Source organism: Nuphar pumila, chromosome 2, assembly GCF_984573655.1.
Source record: "Nuphar pumila chromosome 2, dmNupPumi1.hap1.1, whole genome shotgun sequence".
Taxonomy (NCBI): Eukaryota; Viridiplantae; Streptophyta; class Magnoliopsida; order Nymphaeales; family Nymphaeaceae; genus Nuphar; species Nuphar pumila.
The window spans coordinates 25,434-47,838 of record NC_143250.1 but is presented as its reverse complement, the minus strand read 5'-3'; the positions used below and the strand labels follow the sequence as shown (position 1 = coordinate 47,838).

At 36.9% G+C, this 22,405-nt stretch overlaps 1 long non-coding RNA gene across 1 annotated transcript in view; it reads right to left on the bottom strand.

Annotated features, from left to right (window-relative positions):
- Positions 1-8,364: 8,364 nt before the first annotated feature.
- Positions 8,365-22,405, bottom strand: part of LOC149844347 (uncharacterized) — a 35,208-nt gene continuing 21,167 nt past the window's right edge. The window contains exon 2 of the long non-coding RNA XR_016429264.1: positions 8,365-8,577. This is a non-coding gene — a long non-coding RNA (uncharacterized LOC149844347). The remainder of the gene's footprint in view (positions 8,578-22,405) is intronic.

Here is a 22,405-nt window from a genome sequence, read left to right as displayed (position 1 = left end):
GGCTCGTTACGACCTTGTCGATGAGACCTGGGCTCAGCCCAAACTCAAAAACATCGGTCTAAAATTAAGGCTCAAATCATAAAATGACTAAGTATGAAAATACACAACATTATATTTAGACTTCACTGAGGTTGGTCCTTATATATCTAAATGTAGGTACTCAAGAGGGTGCCTGCTCTTATACACACTTGTCTAAAATTTGACCATGCATTGCTTGCAAAAAACATAATACTTGCAAAAATCTAACTTCCATGATTTTATGTCATGCAAAAATTTTTTATGCAATTCAAGCATGTCTTTCGCAGCCATGTGACCGAGTCTCTTATGCCAAAGATGAGTATTGTCTTCCTTCATCGAAGACGACATAGCAACAACCCCAACTATGATTTTTTCAATAAGTCAATATAGGTTATCCGACATGTCTCCCTTTATTAATATAATAAATGTGCAACCTTTGAAATTCAATACACCCAAAGATATGAGATTTTTTTGCAACACGTGCACATGTCTCACATTAGAAAGAGTACAAATAACCCCATCACACATCTTTGTCTTTATACTACCAATTTCTATTGTCTTACATGCAACTTTGTTCTCCATAAAAATGATACCACTATTATATGGGTGTAGGAATCAAAAACACTTTTATTGGGTTACATATGAAAAGAACATCTAGATTCTAAAATTCATGAATCAAGAAAATAATTCATGCAACATTGTTCTCCATAAAAATGATACCATTATTATATGGGTGTAGAATCAAAAGCACTTTTATTGGGTTACATATGAAAAGAACATCTAGATTCTAAAATTCATGAATCAAGAAAATAATTCATACATGAAGAAACAAAGAGACCGTTTCCCAAATCTTCAGCATCTGACACTCCACTTGCTTGATTAGAATATTTTGTTTTTACTTTCTTGGACTTCTCATAGAGCTTGTGACACTCTTTCATAAAGTGTATCAATTTCTTGCAATAATGACATCTCAATTTAGACTTGTCCCTCGATTTGGACTTACTACGATATGGTGACTACCCACGCTCCTTAGGGTGACCCCTACTTTCATTTGAAGTATTCACAATTAGGCCTTCACTTTTTTAACCATTCAAATAAGTCTTATTAAGCATCTCGTTAAAAAACAATACAACGGTAGCATCATCAAATTGGATACTTTATTTTTCATATAAAAGTGTGGTCTTCAAGTTCACATATTTAAGAGATAAAGACTTCAAAAGAATTAAGTACTTGTCATCTTCTTCAAGTACTACATCCATACTCATAAGATAACTCACAATTTTATTAAAGACATTTAAGTGATCCAGAATACTAGAGTCTGCATTCATCTAAAACTCATAAAGTTGTTTCCAATACAACTTATTGGGTATAAACTAGGTCATATACAAACTCTTCAATTATTTTGATAACTCCTTGGCCGATTTAATTTGAAGAACATTACACATCGCCTAACACATTGTCGATCCTCCACCAGAGTGTGTGTTGAGATCGAGTAGTTCAAAAATCATTGAATGAAGGATGCGTCTATAGAGGTATAATTCCCCAACCCTTACTGGAGCTCGAGGGTACGATTTCCCTACCCCTATCGGGTTCCTGATTATGCAAGGAATGTTAAGTAGATACCCGATGATGTTTTCAAAACCCCAAAAAGGTTATTTTTGGGTTCGTATGATTTTTAGAATATTTTATTAAACTAACTGGAGTTGGGTTTGACAAAAAAGATTTTATAATAGTAAAATCGATGTTAGAAGTGCTTTGTTTTGCAGGTTGAACCTTAAAAAATAAAAGATAAAACTGATATTTAATTGTTAATCCTTTGCATGTAACAATGAGTCTTAATTATGTATTATGTAAGTGTATGCAATCTGAGACATACACAAGAATGTGTTTGATGCATACTTATGAGAATTATGTTTTGTGCGTGTGCTCGCGATATATATCTCTGTTGCACTCATTTTTTGGAGTTGAGTTCTTGTTTATGAGGCTTGTTCCCTTCGTGAACTATGTCCTAGTGGGCTAATATACACTCGCACTTACTCACAGGTGGGCTTCCTAGTGCTTAGTTCGGTTGAAGCATCACTATTGGTAAGACCTCACATTATTGAAAAAAATCTAGTGAATGATGATATTCATAAGGTACGTGCGATTAAGGTGATTTAAAATATACGAATATGATGTGATATAGACGTATGTAGTCGAGGTATACATACAAATATTGATCTGTTGTGATATGTGTGTATGTAGTTGAGGCATATACATGAATGTTGATATTATGTGATATGTGCGTATGCAGTTGAGGTATACATATGAATGCTTATATGATGTGATGTGTGTATGCAATCAACATGCGTATGAATAATTATGATGTATATTTATGATTGTATCCAATGCATGAAATGATATATGAAAATTGAACAGAATGTATGGATACATGCATTTAAAATTAACTGCATATAGTAGATTGCACGCATTAGAAGGTATCTGCTTAGGACGTATCGTACACAAATGGATGGATGATATATATGTGATTATGCTAAAATTTTAAGTACATAATGGGCATAAACCCCTTAAGATGGTATTAAATATGAAACTTTGTAAATTGCATTTAACATTTGCAAATGTGGCAAATGGTGGGTCATAAATGTGATGTTGACCCAAATGTTTGTTTCATGAAATAAAACAATGTATTTATGCTTTAAATCTTGCAAGTATAACAAGTACCATATATGCACGAGGTGCGTGAACGAATAGCCTGAAATTGATGGGTATTGACCAAAGTGTTTGTTTGTATATTGAAATTTGAAATATGCATGTGTCAAATATGATCTGATGCATTAAGTGCATGGATAAATTACATAAATTTGTGGATGTTGACCAAAGTTATTGCTTGTTGTGTTAAATTTCTTCTATTAGTGATTTAATTTATAATTTTGGTAAATGTGATGCATGAAATACATGATTGAATAAAATGAAATTTATGGATATTGACCCGAGTGCAACTACTGAAGTGATACTGCCTGGCATATATATTTACTATGTGAAATGACATGCATTGAAAAAAAGTTCTCAAAAAATAAAAAAAGTTGCACTTCCCATAAAGTCATTGGGAGCTCCCGAACGGTCATATTTATGTTCGTTGGGGAGAGTCCCAACAACTCTAAAGGGGTGAACCCTTTTGCCCTTGGTCAATAAAGAAAAAGGAAAAGAAAGACAAAAAAATGAAGAAAACCAAAAAAATGTCCCTAGTGAACATGACTATTTACATAGGTACAAAAAGACAAAAATAAAAAATTTGTATATATATATATATACGTGTATATATAACAAAAACATATATATTAACAATCACCTCATTAACCTCCAACTCAACATCATCAAAACTTGAGTGTATCAACACATAAGAGAAGAGATCAAAACAAATGTCAGCAAATACCAAACCAGTGATCATGCACCAGCAATACTAACAATCTAAATTGACAATAAACACTAGCTACAAAATCGGCAATCTAAACCATGGTTTTAAAACTCATTGAGTCGTCACTCTACTTGTCTTTGAGTGATCCTTGACTCGGTCGGGAACCTCGATCCAACATCCAGTATGGTGAGTCTAATGGTGAACTTCCAGTTATCCAATATGAAAGAAAAACTGGTGATAGACATCCAAATGCCTTAGAACAATATTCTAGCTTAAAACAATATATAGGCCTTCAGATATATTTGTATCCTATGAAAATTTTGCTCATCAATATAGAGCTTATCTAGCAAAGATTTGTTCTTATTTTGAACCTGCCTCATAAAATCAATCAAAAAATGGTCCTAAATGGATGAGTACTATGAATAATGAAATACAAGCTTTAGAAAAATCAAAAACCTACATTTTATATAAAATATATAAATATATATATACTATGTATGTTTTATAGTATTTTAGCAATATATTATATATAATATGCATTATTTAATGTATAATTTTATTAATATATGTGTAACCATATTTTTATATATAATATACATAATATTTATATTATATTTCATATAATATATGCAATTATATATAAAATATGTTATATATGTATATATAACCATGACTTGGTTGACTCGTCCATGACTGAGCCTGGTGAACTTGGCTAAGTTTTGTACAAAACGAGTTTGTACTCATTTTTTACCTAGTGACTAGGCGATCTGAGCAGAGAATAGAGTCACTGAGTTGACACGGTGAGTTTTTAAACTATGATCTAAACTGACAAAATAATGATGTGCACACACCTCACCCCCAATAATCAAACATCTCTTGCTCTACAAGGCCAAAGGAAAAAGATGATGCATAAAAAAAAATACTGTGATGGAATAAACCAAAGCCAAAAGAAGGCAACAAGAAAACCTCAGAAATCATTTAAAAAAAAGAGGCTATAAACAAGAGCCAATTTGAAACACAAGATTTCACATCAAATCCAACAAAGGGAGTTTAGAGTAATTAAAGGTGTAATCATATGCAAAATAAGATGACAAAATGCAAGGAAGACACTAAAAACCTCGTGACAATAATATGCATCAAAAATTTAAAAGACATAAAGCCCTATAAGGAATGTAATGCTGAGGCAATTCAAGAGGGAAATAGCCAATAGTGAAGTAATCACAATGCCACCTGGGCAAAGACATACAAGGCAATTGAAGCACTCAAGTTGAGAATATAAGCACAAGAGTGCACAAAGACAAGCCTATAAAACAAGGTAACACGTCACTAAGAGCACTAATCACTAAGAGTGAGAGAGCACACTTAAAAAATAGTATTTTATTGAGCTCACAATAATGCATAAACTATACGATCCTATAGATCTATACAATAGAATGCATTAGAAATCTAACCAGGTTTGAATATGAACATGTTATGTATGAAGAAAACATATCAAAATCTTATAAAGTACTCATGTGTCAAAATCTCATAACATTATACATTATCATATAAGGCTATTAAAGATTTCACACATAAAAGATAATTTAAGAGTATGCAATACGCATCCATACAAATTCCACAAGTTTCTAGATCACGCTCAAAAGAATTAGCCTCAACAAAAGATTGCAATCCTCAAGGAAAAAAATGAATATGAAGTCATACACCAAGAAGATATGATTTGACATTTATAACTATGAGGTACTCGAATAAAACATCTAAGTGCCATAAAAGCAATAAGAAAACACATGCTCAAGACTACTAAATCAGACACGTAGACACTAAATAAAGAGAGTTCAAAAACCTAAGATTTAAACTAGAGCTCATAGAAGCACACACATGTATAAATATTATTTCACAAAATCAAATAAATATTATAAACCTTATAAAAATATTTATAAAATTTTAAATTAGCACAAATATGAATGCAATTATTTCCAACAATACTTAAATAAATTTGAAAATTATTTAAAAGTTTTAAAAATAACTCCATATACCAAAGAGAATTCAAAGAGCTCAATCATATTCTAATCAACAAGCATAAAACAAAACAATCAACAAAAGAGCTTTAAAAATAACAAATAATTTTTCAAATATGAGAAAAATGAGTGATTTCTCATGTATAATGCATGAGATAAACAACTCAAACAAAAAAGGAAAACCATATATATAAAGATTTAAGGCACATACTGGATCAAGATCTTCCTTGAATCCAAGCCATACATTGATCACGATTCTTTCACGAAGCACACACTTCATGACCCAAAGAGGCAAAATACAAAAAAAAAAATCTTGGCATACCATGTCATGAAATGACAAGGAACTTGAGGCACAAGAAGCACTAAAAAATGACATCATAAATGAAGTCCAAATGCATTTGACTAGATACAATAAACTTCATTAATAAAATAAATAAATATTTTATTAATGAAAATTGTACAAAAATATACAAGAACACCTCACTACAACACTCATGCACACACACTCTACATACATACATCCTCTCTCAAAAGCACAATATGAGGCATATGCCTCATACAAATAACCCACCAAAAGACAAGCCGTTAGGATGGTCTACGTCTAGTTTGACTAGCCATTAGACTATCCTAACAGCTAGAAGATCCCAACAGCTAGTCCAACGGCTACCAATAATACAAAAAAACAAGAATAAAAATAAAATAAAATAAAATCCTAAAGACTAACCTACAAGTATACATGAGTATACTTATCCTAAAAACCATAAGAAAAGGTATACTTTAGGTATACCTTGAATACAATAAAATTAAAAACATACAAGAATACACACAAAAAAGAGGAAAATACCCAAAGTATACTTAGGTGTACTTTGGTATAGCAAGACAAATAACATAGGGGAATATTGCAAAAATGTTACATATATCTTAACAACTTCGACCTCTGCCTATACTTCAAAGAATCTAGGATGACATTACCCTGGAAGGTTTGTTAGTCGTTAAAGGAAAACCAACTATAATGGTGACAGCCGATTGAATGAGCAAGTATGCACATTTTCTCCCTATTGTGCATCCATAGAAGGCTAAGATGGTGGCTTCGTAGAGCAGATAGCTAAATTACATGGAAAGACTAAATCTATAGTCTGCGATCAAGACCCAATTTTTGTGAGCACATTCTAGAAGGAATTCTTCATACTGCAACCAGCAGCCTTCAATACGAGTTCAACCTATCACCTGCAAACAGACTGGCAAACCGAACCTATCTCTGAACATTTGTAGTAGAACAACTAAAATAGTGGTTACGATACTTATTATGAGCCAAGTGGTCTTACAACACAACCTACCACTCTTCCATCAACATGACACCATTTTAGGCGATGTAGGGTAGGCCACCACCATTGGTTCCAAGGTACACAGAAGGAAAGATAAAAGTGACACTTTAGAAAGACTAAAAAAGCAATTACAGATGACTCAAAACAGGATGTGGCAGGTATGTGACTATGGCCGGAAGGAGCAGGAATTTAATGGAGAGTTAATCTGGTTAAAGCTTCCCACTTATTGGCAAAACTCAGTAAGAGATACTCGATATAATAAGTTGTGATACATTTTTTTTTATCTGAGTAATGTTGCATACTCATAATAAGTAGGTTTGAACTGAGGAATAAAGGTCAGGTTATTGGTGTACGGGCAACATGACCGGGGTCCACACATGTATGCGATATAAATACATTGAGGGAATTGTAGGGGAACCATTGATTGTTCTGGACTCAATAAAATTAGAGGATGACCCCCCTCAAAGAGTGATAATTTTCCGTATAACTCTCTCTCTCTCGTCAAACTTCTTCCCTATTGTGCACATCTGATTAATTTCACTGATCAAGCAAGAAAAATTGGTCGATCCTCTCTTGGGTCTGAGGAACCCATTTAACCAAGTTCTAGGGCCAATCACACAATACTTAAGAGTTTCAAAATCATCTAATGCCTAAAACACTCATTTTAGTGGTAAAGTGACTAGATTCTAGTTGACCAAATATAACCTTATTCCATTATCAACCTTGTTCCAAAGGAAGAACGTGCAATTTTAGACATTCTCTTCTCAATCCTCTTGGATAGATGTATAACGACATGAGGTAGGACAGCAGAGGCCAGCATATGTTTCACAAGAATGATGTGGCCAGTGAACGATAAATACCTTGACTACTACCAAGATTTAAGCTTGGAGGCAATGCTCTCTTAGACTCTAACCCAGACTCCAGCCTTTACACTCCCTTTAGTTAACAGCATTACCAAGTATTTCATTCACATATTTCATTTCCGTATTGGTGTTGAACACAAGATGCTCAGCTAAAGACATGGTGAAAGAGTGGAGAATAAACAAGATCCTACTCATTCAAGTGATAGAAGCCTCACCAAAGGTAGAACATCATCAATGAACTGAACGATCAATGAATCTCATCCATTTGAACAATCCAACCCTTCCATTCTGATGGGAACCCCATGTTTTCCATGTTATCAAGATGTCATTATAAAATATCGAGATTTATAGCATAACACTAAAATGGTAAAAATGACGATGTTTTAGTAAGACTGCTTTATGAAGATCTTAAATTCATGCATAAGAACAGCAGCAAAAACAATTATTTGTCAGCCACATGCACATTGCACAAGTTTCTAGCATCTACATGTTTAATGTGCACACTTTATTGCGTCAGCTTTTGTCCAGGCATAAAAGAATATAGGCATCTTTATGTTGAATCTTTGTATTGAAAAATAATCCAAATCCCAATCCAGTTTCTTTCAATTTCTTTATATTTTAAATGTATGTCTAAGCCATTTCCACTCACCATTCGAGCACAAACAAATGTGAACATCATTATCAATAGCTGCTTTTTATTGCTGGTGTTGGATAACCAAGAAGAGTGCAGTTTATGGAACTTCCCAAAGCCAAGTCTATATTGATTATATTTCTGCACGAAATTCTTCCCAGTTATATAATCAGTTTTCACTTTTATCTAGCATAGTTATATTCACAAATACATACAAAAAAACTGTAACAATAGATTTATTCACTCGTTGAAGAAATAAGGTACTCTTTATACCAACCCTCATAACTCAACGCATGCAGCACAGTTCAGCCTGTTGGGATTTGGCACAAAGAAAAAGAAAAAGCAAACTATTAAAGAACATACTACAATACCCTACTTTCATGAAAATAGGAGAGCAAGTAGATGAAAATAGTAGAGCTAGTTTTTCTTTATTTCCCTGATGATGAAAAAAGACATACACAGTTCATCACAACTAAATCGAAGGAGAATGAAAAAAATAATAAAACAACTGTTAAAAAATCTAAATAACTGAGATGCACAGAAACAACATAAATGTGAGTTATCCATCCTCCAGAGATTTCTTGAACTTTCCAATAGCATCGTAATCGAATTTCCGGATCCCCTCATCAGGAGAAGCTATGCTAACAAATGCAATTGCAAGCAGACCAAGTCCTGAAAATTCAATGGGCTCAAAGAAGCCCCTTGACAATCCATAAATTGAGAACCGCAAGATGAAATCTGGGTCATATGAAGTTATTTTTCTTTTCCCACATGATGTCTACAATGTTAATTGCATCAAGATATCCCATTAGAATTACAACAAGTATAAATGCACAAAAAAGAAAAGCCAGTTCCTTTTGTGACTCAAGCACTGAAATGTCTTAACAAGAAAAAATCAAAATTAAAAGAAACCAAGGGGTTTGATACTGAAACATACTAACGTCATATCTGTGATGCTATCATGGAGGAGTTTCTTCAGAGAAGTTTGTTGAGTACATGCAATTCTATTGTAAGGAAAGTTCAATAGTCATTAAAGAGACTCTAGAATCTAGAGTCAACCCCAAGGTTTTCCTTGAAACTCCTCCTGCAGTATTCTTCATCCACTTCACAATCACCTACTCTATCCAAGGACAGCAACTTATCAAGAGTCTGCTATGTTCTTATTTTTGTTGCAGAACTTCCCCATAGATAATCCATTTCAGCAATGTAACTACAATCTGAGCCTTCCATGAATTCAATCTCATGCATAAGATGACATACATCCAAATCAATTTCATTCATAGCTGCACCATAACCTGATAAAAGAAGAGACAACAAGTCTCTGGAGTTAAAGTTGACTTCTTTAGAGGCACTAACAAATGTATTTTGAGCTTTGAGTAGAACCAAGACTCAATAATTTAAGCACTTCTAATTTTCTTTGGTACATATCAGGACCAATCTCCAGTGTATGTGCTTTAATGTCCATTTCTTCATGAGCATCACTCTCTTCGGGCTCAGGAAATAGTAAAAGCTGCAGGATGCTGGTTGTTGGGCGCAGCGATAGACTACCATGAGGATGAAGAAAGGATGGATCATTATTCATCTCACACCACAAAATTGTGGGAACAAATAGTGAATGTGCAAGTAAATGATTAAGAATATTACTGAAGTTGAAATTGCATGTTGAAAACGAAAGAACAGTGTGCAGAGCCCTTAAAGTAGCAGGATCTTCAAACCTGTGGAGTAGACAAGATCGGGTAAAAGGTTCCAGAAATGATAGATATTTCTCTGGGACTGGATCATTTGCCAGCTCTGCAGACAATTCAACTAGATTTCTCAAAATGGTAACTTCCAGAAACCTTGCACGTAGCAAACAGTCATCATCATTCGATGATTTAGAATGCACTAATGACAAAGGATATCTTTGCATAACTTTGTCAAGAGTACCAACTAGGCAATTCATAAGCATAAAATATGTCTTTGGTTTTAGTTTTGCTTCACCACCAATCTTTCTTCCAGAAAGCATTTTACTAGATCCTTCATCTGCTTCAAGTAATGGAAAATGGACTGGATGGTTCTGTGGACACAACAGCATCCTTAGAATGGATAATTTTGCAACAACCCTGTTCACAAGATTGAGCAAGTACTCATATGAACAAGAGAAATTCCCATTAACATCAGATATTAGTAGTTCATCATGTACAGATAGACTTTCAAAGACTGAATTGAATAATGTATTTCTCTGTTTCTTACTCTCCAAGCTCCCATTAATGTAGTACTGCAACATATGATTAGTTTTTCCAAGTATGCTGCAGGTGAAAACCTGAAGAAGTTCATTGGTAGATGTGGAAAAAATCTCGTTAGGGTTTACTACTAATATGCTACTGCTGACAAAGTTCTCCCAATTTGAAAAACCATCCAGAATAACTTCTGAATAAAACTTGGGAATGGTTTCACAGTGCTCCTTGCTCAAATTTGATGAGTTTGAGAAGAAATACATGCGTGCAATAGGCAAGAGCAAAATATACTTCTCAGTAGCCAAACCAGAGTACTCTTCCTTTATCTCCTTTATCTGCTCTGTGCTAACAAGATTTGAAATGTCCACTTCAGAATCGCCTTACTTTAGCATTGATAAGAATATCTTCCCAAAAAATTCTAAATGCAGAGGACTCATCTCTGTGATTAGCAGCAACAGTTTTGACTTGACCTTGCTCGTCTTGTGGATGCAGTGCACAACCACTTCCACAGAACTGACAACAATCATCCTTAACATTGTAATTCTTAATGGGAGGTGAGTAACTTGAGGTTGAGCTGTTCTATTGATGATATGTGCAGCAGTAACAACTTTCAATAAACATTAATCAGCATTATCCAATTGGTGGTTCATGAAGAAGTCAAGAATCTTAGAATAAACTTTTTCAAGAAGGCTAAGATCTAAACTTTTCTCTAAAATTTCCCAAAACAAATTGCAGACATGTTCCTTTTTGCTTCCATAGACCAGATGACATGGTAGCATATTAAAAGCTGCTTCTGCAATATAAATTCCAACAGAGATGGGAGAAAAACTTAAACCTTCCAATATATCCATCCCATGCCGCTCCATTTTGCAGAAAAGCCAATCAACAAGTTCCAGCAAAACAAAAGGTGATATATACTGCATTGAGATAGATAAAATATGCCAACTAGGAAAGCACAGAATCTGGTTCCTGTTTGAAAGTATGCACCACTCAAACTCTTCCATAAAGACTGAAAGTAGGCGTTCAAGTAGGTTCCTGCAGGCCTTTTTAACTGGTTTGTGCGCATCATGCACGCTGTATGCAGAACTTCCATTTTGTGTCTGATAAGTAATCAGCAATATTTCTCAAAAGGCACGATACACATTGATCCACTGGACTAACATACAGCTCAGATGTAAATAGCAAGTCTTTGAAACTCTTTCCTAAGCTTTCTTTTTATCCTTATTGGTACATGTTGGATGCAAAAGGAACAGTGTTACTGCAGGATGATGAAAAATAATATCCACAACTTCTTCAATAAACAACACAATGTCAGCAGCTTGCCCAGATTGAGAGGCATTGGAAACCAAGGTTGATGCTAGTGTATGAATAAGCACATGTTCAACGAGAAGAAAGCATAATCTAATATGTTTCTTCAAATAGCTGGATGGTGAATCCCTATAACATGACCCTATCTGATGGAGCCAGAACAGAATGAACCACAGCAACACAACAACATTATCACTTGAAGCTTCAGACAGCTTGGCCTTGAGCAGTTCTAGAATTTCAGCATGGCCCAGCAGGCTTGAATCATCAAAGCGTATGGTTGCAGGTAATAACATACAAAGGCAAATGTTGCAAAAAAAAAACTGAATGTAAAAGCTGCTGATTTATCGGAAATGCCAGAAATCAATACATTAGCATCAGAGGTACTCATCAAGATATTACCCAGCAAAACTTCATTATCTTTTCCATCATCATCAGTGGACATTGGCGCAATCATTTTCAGACTTGAATAAAAAATACATGGCCACATCTTATAAACCTGGGCCAGAAGATCATGTTCAATGGAAAACATAGACAACAAAAGTTGAAATACAACAACAACAACAAACAACAACAACTACGCCTTCATCCCAAAACAATTGAGGTCAGCGATATGAACCAAAAAAGAAATTCATTTTGGGTCTTCCACATGAATCCTTTGCCTCCAATCATTTCTATCCAATGCCATGTCCTCAGTGAGGTTCAAAGCATTCATATCCTTTCCTATCATCTCCATCCAAGTCTTCCTAGGCCTACCCCGACCTCTTTTAACTAATATATTTTCCCATTTCTCCAACCTTCTAACTGGAGCATCATTAGGCCTTCGCCGAATATGTCCAAACCACCGTAAACGATTCTCTCGCATCTTATTTTCAATGGGTGCAACACCTACCTTCTTACGTATCTCCTCGTTCCGAATATTATCTTTTATTGTATTTCCACACATCCATCTAAGCATCTGCATCTCAGCTACACTCATTTTTTGAATATGATGTCTCTTGGCAGCCCAACATTCCGTACCATATAGTAAAGCGGGTCTAATAGTCGTCCTATAAAACTTTCCCTTCAACCGCAATGGCATTCTACGATCGCACAGCACTCCAGTTGCACTTTTCCATTTCATCCACCCAACCTTTATCCTATGATTTACATCTTCATCAATTTCTCCATACTTTTGAATGATGGATCCCAAATATTTGAAATAATCATTCACCGGTATTTCTTGCTCACCAAGCTTCACTACACTCCCATCACTACTTCGTTGCTTACTAAACCGACATTCCATATATTCAGTCTTACTCTTACTCAACTTAAAACCTCTAACCTCTAGCTTCGCAAATAGGAAAGGGCTTAAAGCAGATCCTTGATGCAACCCAAGCGTTATCGGAAAATTGGTTGTCATTCCTCCACAAGTGCGGACATTGGTTACTACTCCTTCATACATATCTTTAATTATACTAATGTACTTGAGAGGGACACCTTTCTTCATCATTGTCCACCAGAGAATGTCCCTAGGTACTCTATCGTATGCCTTCTCTAAATCAATAGTTAACAATGAGAACCTTTGAAAGATAACAATGAGAAAAGGAAAATTATCCGCTAAATCTTCTGGTCTAGCACAAACTAAAGAGGAACATAAAGCTGCAGCAATCTTCACCGAAGGCCCATCATGTCATTCTCTTGCCATTTCCAATGCTTCACAAACTGCTTTTGAGAGTGACCCACCATATCCATTTATAGGCTTCGGAGCAAAGGACTTCAGCTCACAGGCTTCCTGGTGCTTCGTGCTCTTTGCAAAAGAGAGAAGGTTCTTCAAAGACCTTGAATTTTGCACTTCAAGTGGAAATGATGACAGAAGATAATAATTCTGAATCTAACTAAAATGAGATAAAAAGGATACATTAACTTGTGGCCCAAAAGAAAAATCAACTAAGAATCAAAAGAATTTTAATGAGTTCCCAACGTACATTGAAATCGAGCTTGGTAATTTGGCCAACAAAAATAGGACTCATAGAGAGAGGGAACATTATATACTTTGGAGAAAATTAGTTTATTGCTATAATAAGAATTATAGGTAATGGACCCAACTTTTGAAACAAACATGGATGATCTATCTGCAGTGCAAAAGATACCATTGTGTCAAAAGATACCATGTGACATGATGCTCCTGAGTCTATCAACCAACCAGGGAAACAATCAGAGATGCCTACGAAGGCAGTACCAAAGGAGAAAGGAATAGAGGAAGACGAGGGAGCAATGGCAAACTGAGCGAAGAGTTGCAACTAGTGAATTAGTTGTTGCATCTGCTCTAGAATCTACAGTTGACTAACACCTGATTGATCTGAAAGACTCACTAGAGAAAGTGGTTGATTGTGCAACATTCTTGTTATTAAGTTGCCCATCCTGAGGCTTAATGTCCTCTCCACTAGAAGGTGTTGCAAAGGCTCCACCCTTCCTTTTCTTCAAAACTGGGCTAAGTACTCTTCATATGGCCATATCATCTGCAATAGTGGCACTAAACTGAACTCAAATCACTTCTGTGTGTAAACCGAGAGTTCCCTGATTCTCAATGAAACTGCAGGATGCCTAACAACCTCCAACTCTGCCACTTACTCTACCACTTGGCTGCCAAGGAATGGCCATAACAAAATCCTCAGACTGATAGGCTTTAAAGGACCTAATCTTGGCCTCCTCAACGATGAGCTTAGTTAGCGCCTAAATAGCAGAAGGATGGCACTTCTCACTCCATTAAACTCAAGGTGTAGTGCCATAAGGAACTTAATCAACCGGCTTGTCTCTCTAGACTGCTCAAATATATCCATGCAGGCATTACAGTCATTGCACTCGTCACATTTGCTACATTTTTCACACTTCTTAGACCTTTCATAAGTGCAAGGGCATCCCATATTTGTTGCATCTCTGAATAAAATTCTGGAGGGACAGATTTAATCCCTTGCCTCATTGCTTTCAATTCTTGCACGAGTTGATATTACTTAGCCTAGTATTCTTGCTTATACACTTGCTTGAAATACCTCCTAGCTTCCTTAGCCTACTGAAACTTGAAAAGATTCACCATTATTCTTTGTTCAATTGGCCTCAAGATCCATGCCTTCACCCTTGCATTGTTTATTGTCCACTCCTTAAACTTATAATTGGCATTTGTAGCTTTTGTTCTTCCTTTAGACTCGTCTAAATAGCCACCAAGCTCCTTCCCAAAATCATGAGTCATAAATTGGACCAATACGAAATAGTTTGTCACAACAAGATTTATTGGGACAAGTTGATTGAATTCTCCTTTCTCCATATTCACAGAATCCAACTACAATATTTAGCGTCCTGCACAAGACACAAATGCAGCTATGCAAGCACCAAAATATGCTAAATCAAATGCACAACAAAATAATAGATGCCAGCGAGAATGCTTCACGAAATATAACAAAGTGAAGTCGATGATGAAGACTATGCAAGAACTAATATCAACCAACCTAAATCCACCACAATCACCCCAAGGTGACCCACTATAAGTACCCCAAATCAGTTAAGCATCAGAACTGCAGTTGATGGCACACTATGATAGTTGCATACCAAGAACTAGCATCAATCAAGAATCAGCATCAGCCCACTTAAATCCACCACAATCTTAACCAAATGGCACAAAAAAGATACCCATACTAATTAAGCATCAAAACTACAGCTAAGCAACAAAATATGGTAGTCAAGCACCAAGAAGACTTGATAATAGCCAGTTACCGTCAACAATAGTAACCAAGAAAACTTGCATGAAACTCAATCAAGCACCCAACTACTAGCTAAAAAACATATCAGACGACTGTTGACACAAAAATGACCCTAAGACATGCCCTATGCAGTGAGGCTCCTACCTAGGCACAAGTCTACCGCCTAGGAGCACCTAGGTGCCTAGGCAAGTACCTAGGTTGGGAGGGGCACCAAGGTTGGTTTTTTACATTTGTTTTTTGTTATTCAAAACATTATAATCATGCTTTGTTTGAGTATTTTGAAATATTTAAGTTTTTCAATATTCTTTTCTTATTTTTCTGTTTTTTATATGTTTATTTTAAATAATTTTATTCCTTTGTGTGTAATCATGCCTTGTTTGAGTATTTTGAAATATTTAAGTTTTTCAACATTTTTTTTTATTTATTTTAAATAATTTTATTCCTTTGTGTGTCTCTAGGTGACGCAACTAAACAAATATTTGTTTAGATGAAATTAAATGTTAAAAATGTAATTATGTTTCAATTGTTTAGATTCATTCATGAATTTTTTTAGTTGTTTAGCTTCCTAAACTATGTACTTTATATTACTTTTAAGAATTTATTGTAATTGTTTAAAAAAAAAATTTCTTCTGTTGGTCCTGACTAAACATTGACTAGGCTTTTTAGGGGGCTGGTGCCTAAGCTCCGACTAGTGCTTTTGACTACTTAGAACATGCCAACTCAAAGCTCCAAAATTCCCTAAAATAGCAGAACCAACAACATCACCATTCTCATAAAATATTAAAGAATACCCTAGTAATTCAACCACTTACCCAAATTACTTGCTTATTGATTCAAAAGTCTTCCAAAATCAAGAGGTATCAGATTCCCAACTGAAATCAATGGTTGCCAAACCTTCAATCTGAGTCATTGATTTTGAGGTGATGTCAGCAGCATATTGAAATGTGCACAACAATGGAAGAAACCAGAAGAGAAGAGAATACCAAAGTTGCATTAAGTTATCAAATGAATGGTTACAACAATATATGAGGGTCGACCCCTCTATGACACTACAGGACAAAAATGGCTGATTATACAGCCCTACAACTAACCGAGGGAAAGATACAATAATACCTCTATAAGAAAAGAAATGTACATACAAGCAGGGGTAGCACACAGAATTATAAAGCACATATTACACTTCTCAATATTGAGGACCATGTTTCCTACGAGGAGGCATAGAGATCTAAACCTTTTGGACCAAACCACTTTTCAAAATTAACCTAGTTTTGCCTCTTGCGGTTGAAAATTTTACCAATATATGGCATCAACGCATTGGTAATTGTAGTTTTGATACTCTTTAGGTTTCTTTCTAGTTCTGGTCTTGTTAGCTTGAATGATTGTAACCTTGATCCTTACAGACCCTGCTATAGTTGTCAGTTAAGAAAACATACATGTTTACCTTTTCTTGTATAAAATCAAAACTTCCCCTTTAGATCTTATTCATTCTGATGTCTGGGCCTTACTCCTGTTGCTTCTTTCTCAGGGTCTAAATATCATATTTCATTAATGACTTCACTAAATACACCTGGAATTTTATTGTTGAAGCACAAATCTGAAGTGTTCACTGCCTTCAAGAATTTTTAAAGTTTATATTAAAGATTACTACTCATTGCCTATTCATTTATTCAAGATTCAAGTTCGAACTAAACTGAAAGTTATGAGGCTTACAAGACCTTTATGGACCAAGGTCGTCGTAATGTCCAGTTTGAAGTCGGTCAATTAGTGTGGGTTTACCTTCGGCCTGAGTGTTTCCCAGTTGGAACCTACAATAAGTTGAGTCCCAAGAAGCATGGTCCTTTTAAGATCCTCCAGCGTTTGGGTACGAATGCATATTTGCTTGACTTGTCAGAAGATTGGCACATCTCGCCTATCTTCAATGTGTCTGATATATATGCCTACTGTGGTGACAATAAGTCGTCAGAGGCGACTTCTTCCCAACCTGGGGAGAATGATGCAGTGCAGGAACAGGAAGCCCAGACTATGCTGGACCCGGGGTCAGCACCATGGGTCCCATGCCCCTCCGGAGTAGACGAGCGGATGGATGTGGTGGATGCGACATCGAGAACGGTCTTGAGACAAGAGGAAGTGCCTTTGTGTAAGTACTCGAGGCGGGTGAAGGTTCGATAGAGGCGAGATTCCATTCGGATTGTGGAGGGCAGTGGCATAGTATTCAAGTCTAGTTGGATACTTATTCTGTGTGATTATTTGTTTCTTTTTACGTATTATCATTTAGATCCTTTGTAACGGATCTTGGATCCGTATCCAGAAACTTATATAAATATAGTAGAATAGGGCTACGTGAGGAGGAGATTTTTTTTAGAGAAACCAACTTCTTTGAAGCTTCCTATTTTCTTTTCCTAATTGAAATTCTGAGTTTTGTTCAATTTTAAATTTTCTTCGCGCGATTGCGCTTGTTCGACTTTTGTTCTTGTTTACGTATTGCCGCTGCATCAAAGTAGTATCAGAGCCTAAGTTTGTTCTCCTTGTTCGTTGTCATGGCACAAGAAGCAAGGGACGATCCTATGGCCGAAAGAGAAAAAGAAAAGGAAAGATCGGAAACAAACAACGAAGATCATATGATGCGCATGTTAGACATGATGACTAAAATCCAAGAGAATATGTTGTGCATGAGCAAAGACATGGCAGGTATGTCGAAACGACTGGATGGAATAGATGACAGAATATCGAATCTTGAATCGCCGGTGGAAGCGCATGAGGCAGCGATGCATCACGAAAAAACTGATTTGGGCGACACCCCTTATTCAAGTTCGGCAGCCTTCAACCACGCGAGATTCGTACCATCGTCGGATGTCGTCAGCTACATGGCTACGGTGGTGGTCGACGCCGTCCAAACAATGCCAAGACGGACCAAACCCGATGCGATGAGTGGTCAGCCAACCGGAGAGTTGTCCCCGATCGTGCACTTTGAACACGCTGGAGTGGGCCTGCGCAGGGACGTCGGCCAACCTATCCTTTCAAAACCAACAGCCTCCATGTCGAGAGGTCAACCCCACTTTCCAGTGGTGGCTGCCTACCGCAAGGAACGACCGACGATGGAATCCCCATTGCCAGTCAAAGCTATCTGACAGGCCAAGTCCCGCGGGGGGCTCAGTTTTTTGAAGGGCCACTTATGGGTCCCCAACAATCGGGGAAGGTCCTGCCGGCCAGCGGGAACTGCCCCCGACGGTGGGCCGAACCCCCACTGTCGTCCCCGTAAGGGACGACGGCGTCGCTCCCCCCCCCCTTCTTGAACCTGTCCAGGCGGGGTTCCCCACCGTGGGTCAGTGGGCTGGAGAACCTGCACCCCCTTGGGCCGACCCGGGTTCAATCGGATCCGAACCGGTCCATGGGGCTTTGGGGGCCGAATTCGGACCCCACAGATCAATTTTTGGGTCCCTGGGACCGGGTTCAGGGTCCGAGACCCTTTACTCAGCTAACCCAGTTGGATGTGACTTGGGTCTACTCCTGAATCAGGTCCAACAAAGCATTTTTTGTCCAAATACGCGATACGAGACCAACCCAGACCTAAATCGGACCCGGATGGAACCTCTGTTTCATTTTGGGCCAGGTCAGAACCAGACCCATAATAATATGGATTGTGGATCGAGTTCAAACCAAGCCTTTTACCCCACAACTCGAATGAAGATCCAACCTATCCAAATCTAGGTTCGACGATTAGTTTAGGTTCAAACCCGATCCAAATCCAATCAGGTTCAAATTCAAATTACAATCAAAACCAAATCCAAACCCCCTACCCAAACCCAAATCTAACTCAAATTCAAACCCATTATCCTACCCAAATCCAAACCCCTTATCCAACCCAAAAATCAATCCAAATACCTTATCGAAATCTAGCCCAAAACTATTATCCAAACCCGAATCCTAACCCAAACAAAACCCATTATCCAAATCCCAACCCTAACCCTATTACACACCCGCTCCCTCCACCTTTGTTGGGACCACCACCTCCACTAGATCCTCAACGGTGATTTCAACTGGTTCCACCTCCTACTAGGGACCAACTCAGACCGCCTCCAGCAACACCAGTACAGGTACAACATGAGCAGGCGCACCCTGAGCGCCTGCCACAGGGTGACAGAGATCAATGCCCCCAACAACACGTCGATCAAGACAACGATGAAGAGGGCTTTCTTGACTTGGAAGATGACACCTTTGAAAAAGGTGCAAAGGATCTGACCCGATCCATGTAATTGATCCATGTAATGTAATGACCCGATCCATGTAATGTAATTGTAATGAAATGGTGGTCTTCAACAAATGCACGAATAACTCACAAACAAGTGTCTATTGGAGACACTACAAGCATGACCCTTGAAAGGGTATAAAAGGAAGAACACTTGAAAAATAAATAATACTTTATTCATGAACAAAATGCTTAAGAAGCATAGTAATTTACATTGAAGGGGTTCACCCCTATATATAAAAAAAAGTGGAAGAGAGAGGAGAGCTCATTTTGAGCTCTCCAAAAGAGACGTTGGACTGTAGTCCAACGTCTCTTATTATAGCTGTTGGACTACAGTCCAACAACTATTTGCACAGTCAAGTTCCAACAGGAACTTGACTGGATCAAATATCTAGTTTCTATTGAACTAGATGCTAAAAAAGAAAATAAAGAAAAAGTAGAAAAAGAAAATATAATAATATTAAATAATATATATATATATATATTACAGTTTACATTTTAACACTCCCCCTCAAACTTACGGTACAATGAGCGAAAGTTTGTCTAAGAGGAAGTGAAATTTGGGAGCAGCAAGAGGCTTGGTGAAGAAGTCTGCTAATTGATATTCTGATGTAACATATGGCAGATCAATGGTTCCATATAAGTATTCCTAGTGACAGTTCATCTCAATGTGTTTAGTGCGCTCATGGAATGTCCGGTTGTTTGCAATGTAGATCGCACTTTTGTTGTCAAAGCACATCTTTGAAGCTTGCGTTGCTTTAGCTCCCATATCCGCTAGCAATCGTCTGAGCCAAACAACCTCCATAGTGGTGGTTGCCATGGCTTTGTATTCAGCTTCGATGGAGGAAAGAGAGACTTTCTGCTGCTTCTTGCACCTCCACGAAATTAAGGCTTCACCTAGGAACACACAAAAACCAGTAGTTGAATGTCTATTATTGGGATCACCTCCCCAGTCAGCATCAGTATATGCAATTAAATTTAATGAAGATGAAGCAGACAAGAAGAGTCCTCATGAAAGAGAGGATTTTAAGTATCTAATAATACGCAAAATTGCTCCCATATGCACGGAGGTGGGAGCATGCTGAAACTGACTGGCTGTATGAACCACATGAGTTATATCTGGCCTAGTAATGGAAAGATAAGAAAGAGATCCAACAAGTTGTCTATAAGGAGTAGGATCATCAAGAAGTTCTCCATCATCAATTTTCATTTTAACATTGACAACTTCTGGAGTGTCTACTTTCTTATCATCTGTAATTCCATACCTGGAAACGATATCAAGAGCAAATTTAGATTGAGATATCAAATACCCCCGAGGGGAATAAGCAACTTCAATGCCTAAAAAATATCTTAATAAACCTAAGTCAGTCATTTCAAAGTGAGTTTTAAGAAGAGATTTGATATTTGCAACTCCCTGTTTGTCGCCTCCGGTGATGATCATATCGTCCACATAGAGAAGAAGAATAATGATGCCTGCATCAGATTTCTTAACAAACAAAGCAGTGCCAGTTAAACAAGGTTGAAAACCAATATCAAGCATAACATGACTAAATCGGTCATACCAGGCTTTTAAAGCCTGTTTAAGACCATAAAGAGCTTTTTCTAGACGAAGAGTTTTACCCTTAGGGATACTAATACCAGGTGGGGCTTCCATGTATACTTCTTCAACGAGATTCTCATTCAAGAAAGCATTTTTGATATCTAATTGAAAGATAGGTCATGTTCTAATGGAGGCCAAGGCTATTAAAGTTCTAACAATGGTCATACGTGTCACAAGAGCAAATGTTTTCATAATCGATGTCATACTCTTGGGCATATCCTTTTGCTACTAAACGGGCCTTATATCTTTCCAGGGTCCCATCACTTTTGGTTTTGACTTTGTATACCCACCTACAGCCTATAGGTTTCTTACCTGGAGGGATATCTTGGATCGTCCAAGTATTGGCCTTTTCTAGTGCATCCAATTCTATTTTCATGCCTTCTATCCATTCTATATGATTTTTGGCTTGAGAATAGGATGATGGTTCAACATATGATTGTATTAATGTAATGGCGGCCCTATACGTGGGTGAAAAAGATTCAAAAGACAAATTTTTCTGGAGGTCTAGAGATTCTAGACGTTCTTCTAGGTGAGACTTCAGAGTATTTTTTTAATGCACATGGAAGATTTTGCTCTCTACGTCTTGAATATTGTAGACTAACATCCCTATGGGTTTGCTCTTCATTATCATCATTTTCAACAACAATAGGACTTTGATCATTGTCAAGGTCACATCCAATATCACATTCATTGGATTTTGAAGTTGGATCAATTAAAAATGAGTATTCAGTGGCATCCTTGGATTTTTCAAATTCAAAGAAGCTTTCTTTTTCCAAAAAAGATACATTATTTGACACATATAATTTGTCATTTTGAAAATCGAAACACCTGTAGCCTTTTTTATTATCAGCATATCCTAAAAAGGCACATGGGATTGCACGAGGAGAGAGTTTATCATTTTTGTTGGTGAAAACAAAACATTTGCATCCAAAGACTCTTAATCTAGAATAATCTGGAGTTAAATTAACAAGCTTTTCTATTGGAGTTGTATTCTTTAATGAAGAAGATGACATCCTATTAATGAGGTAGGTGGC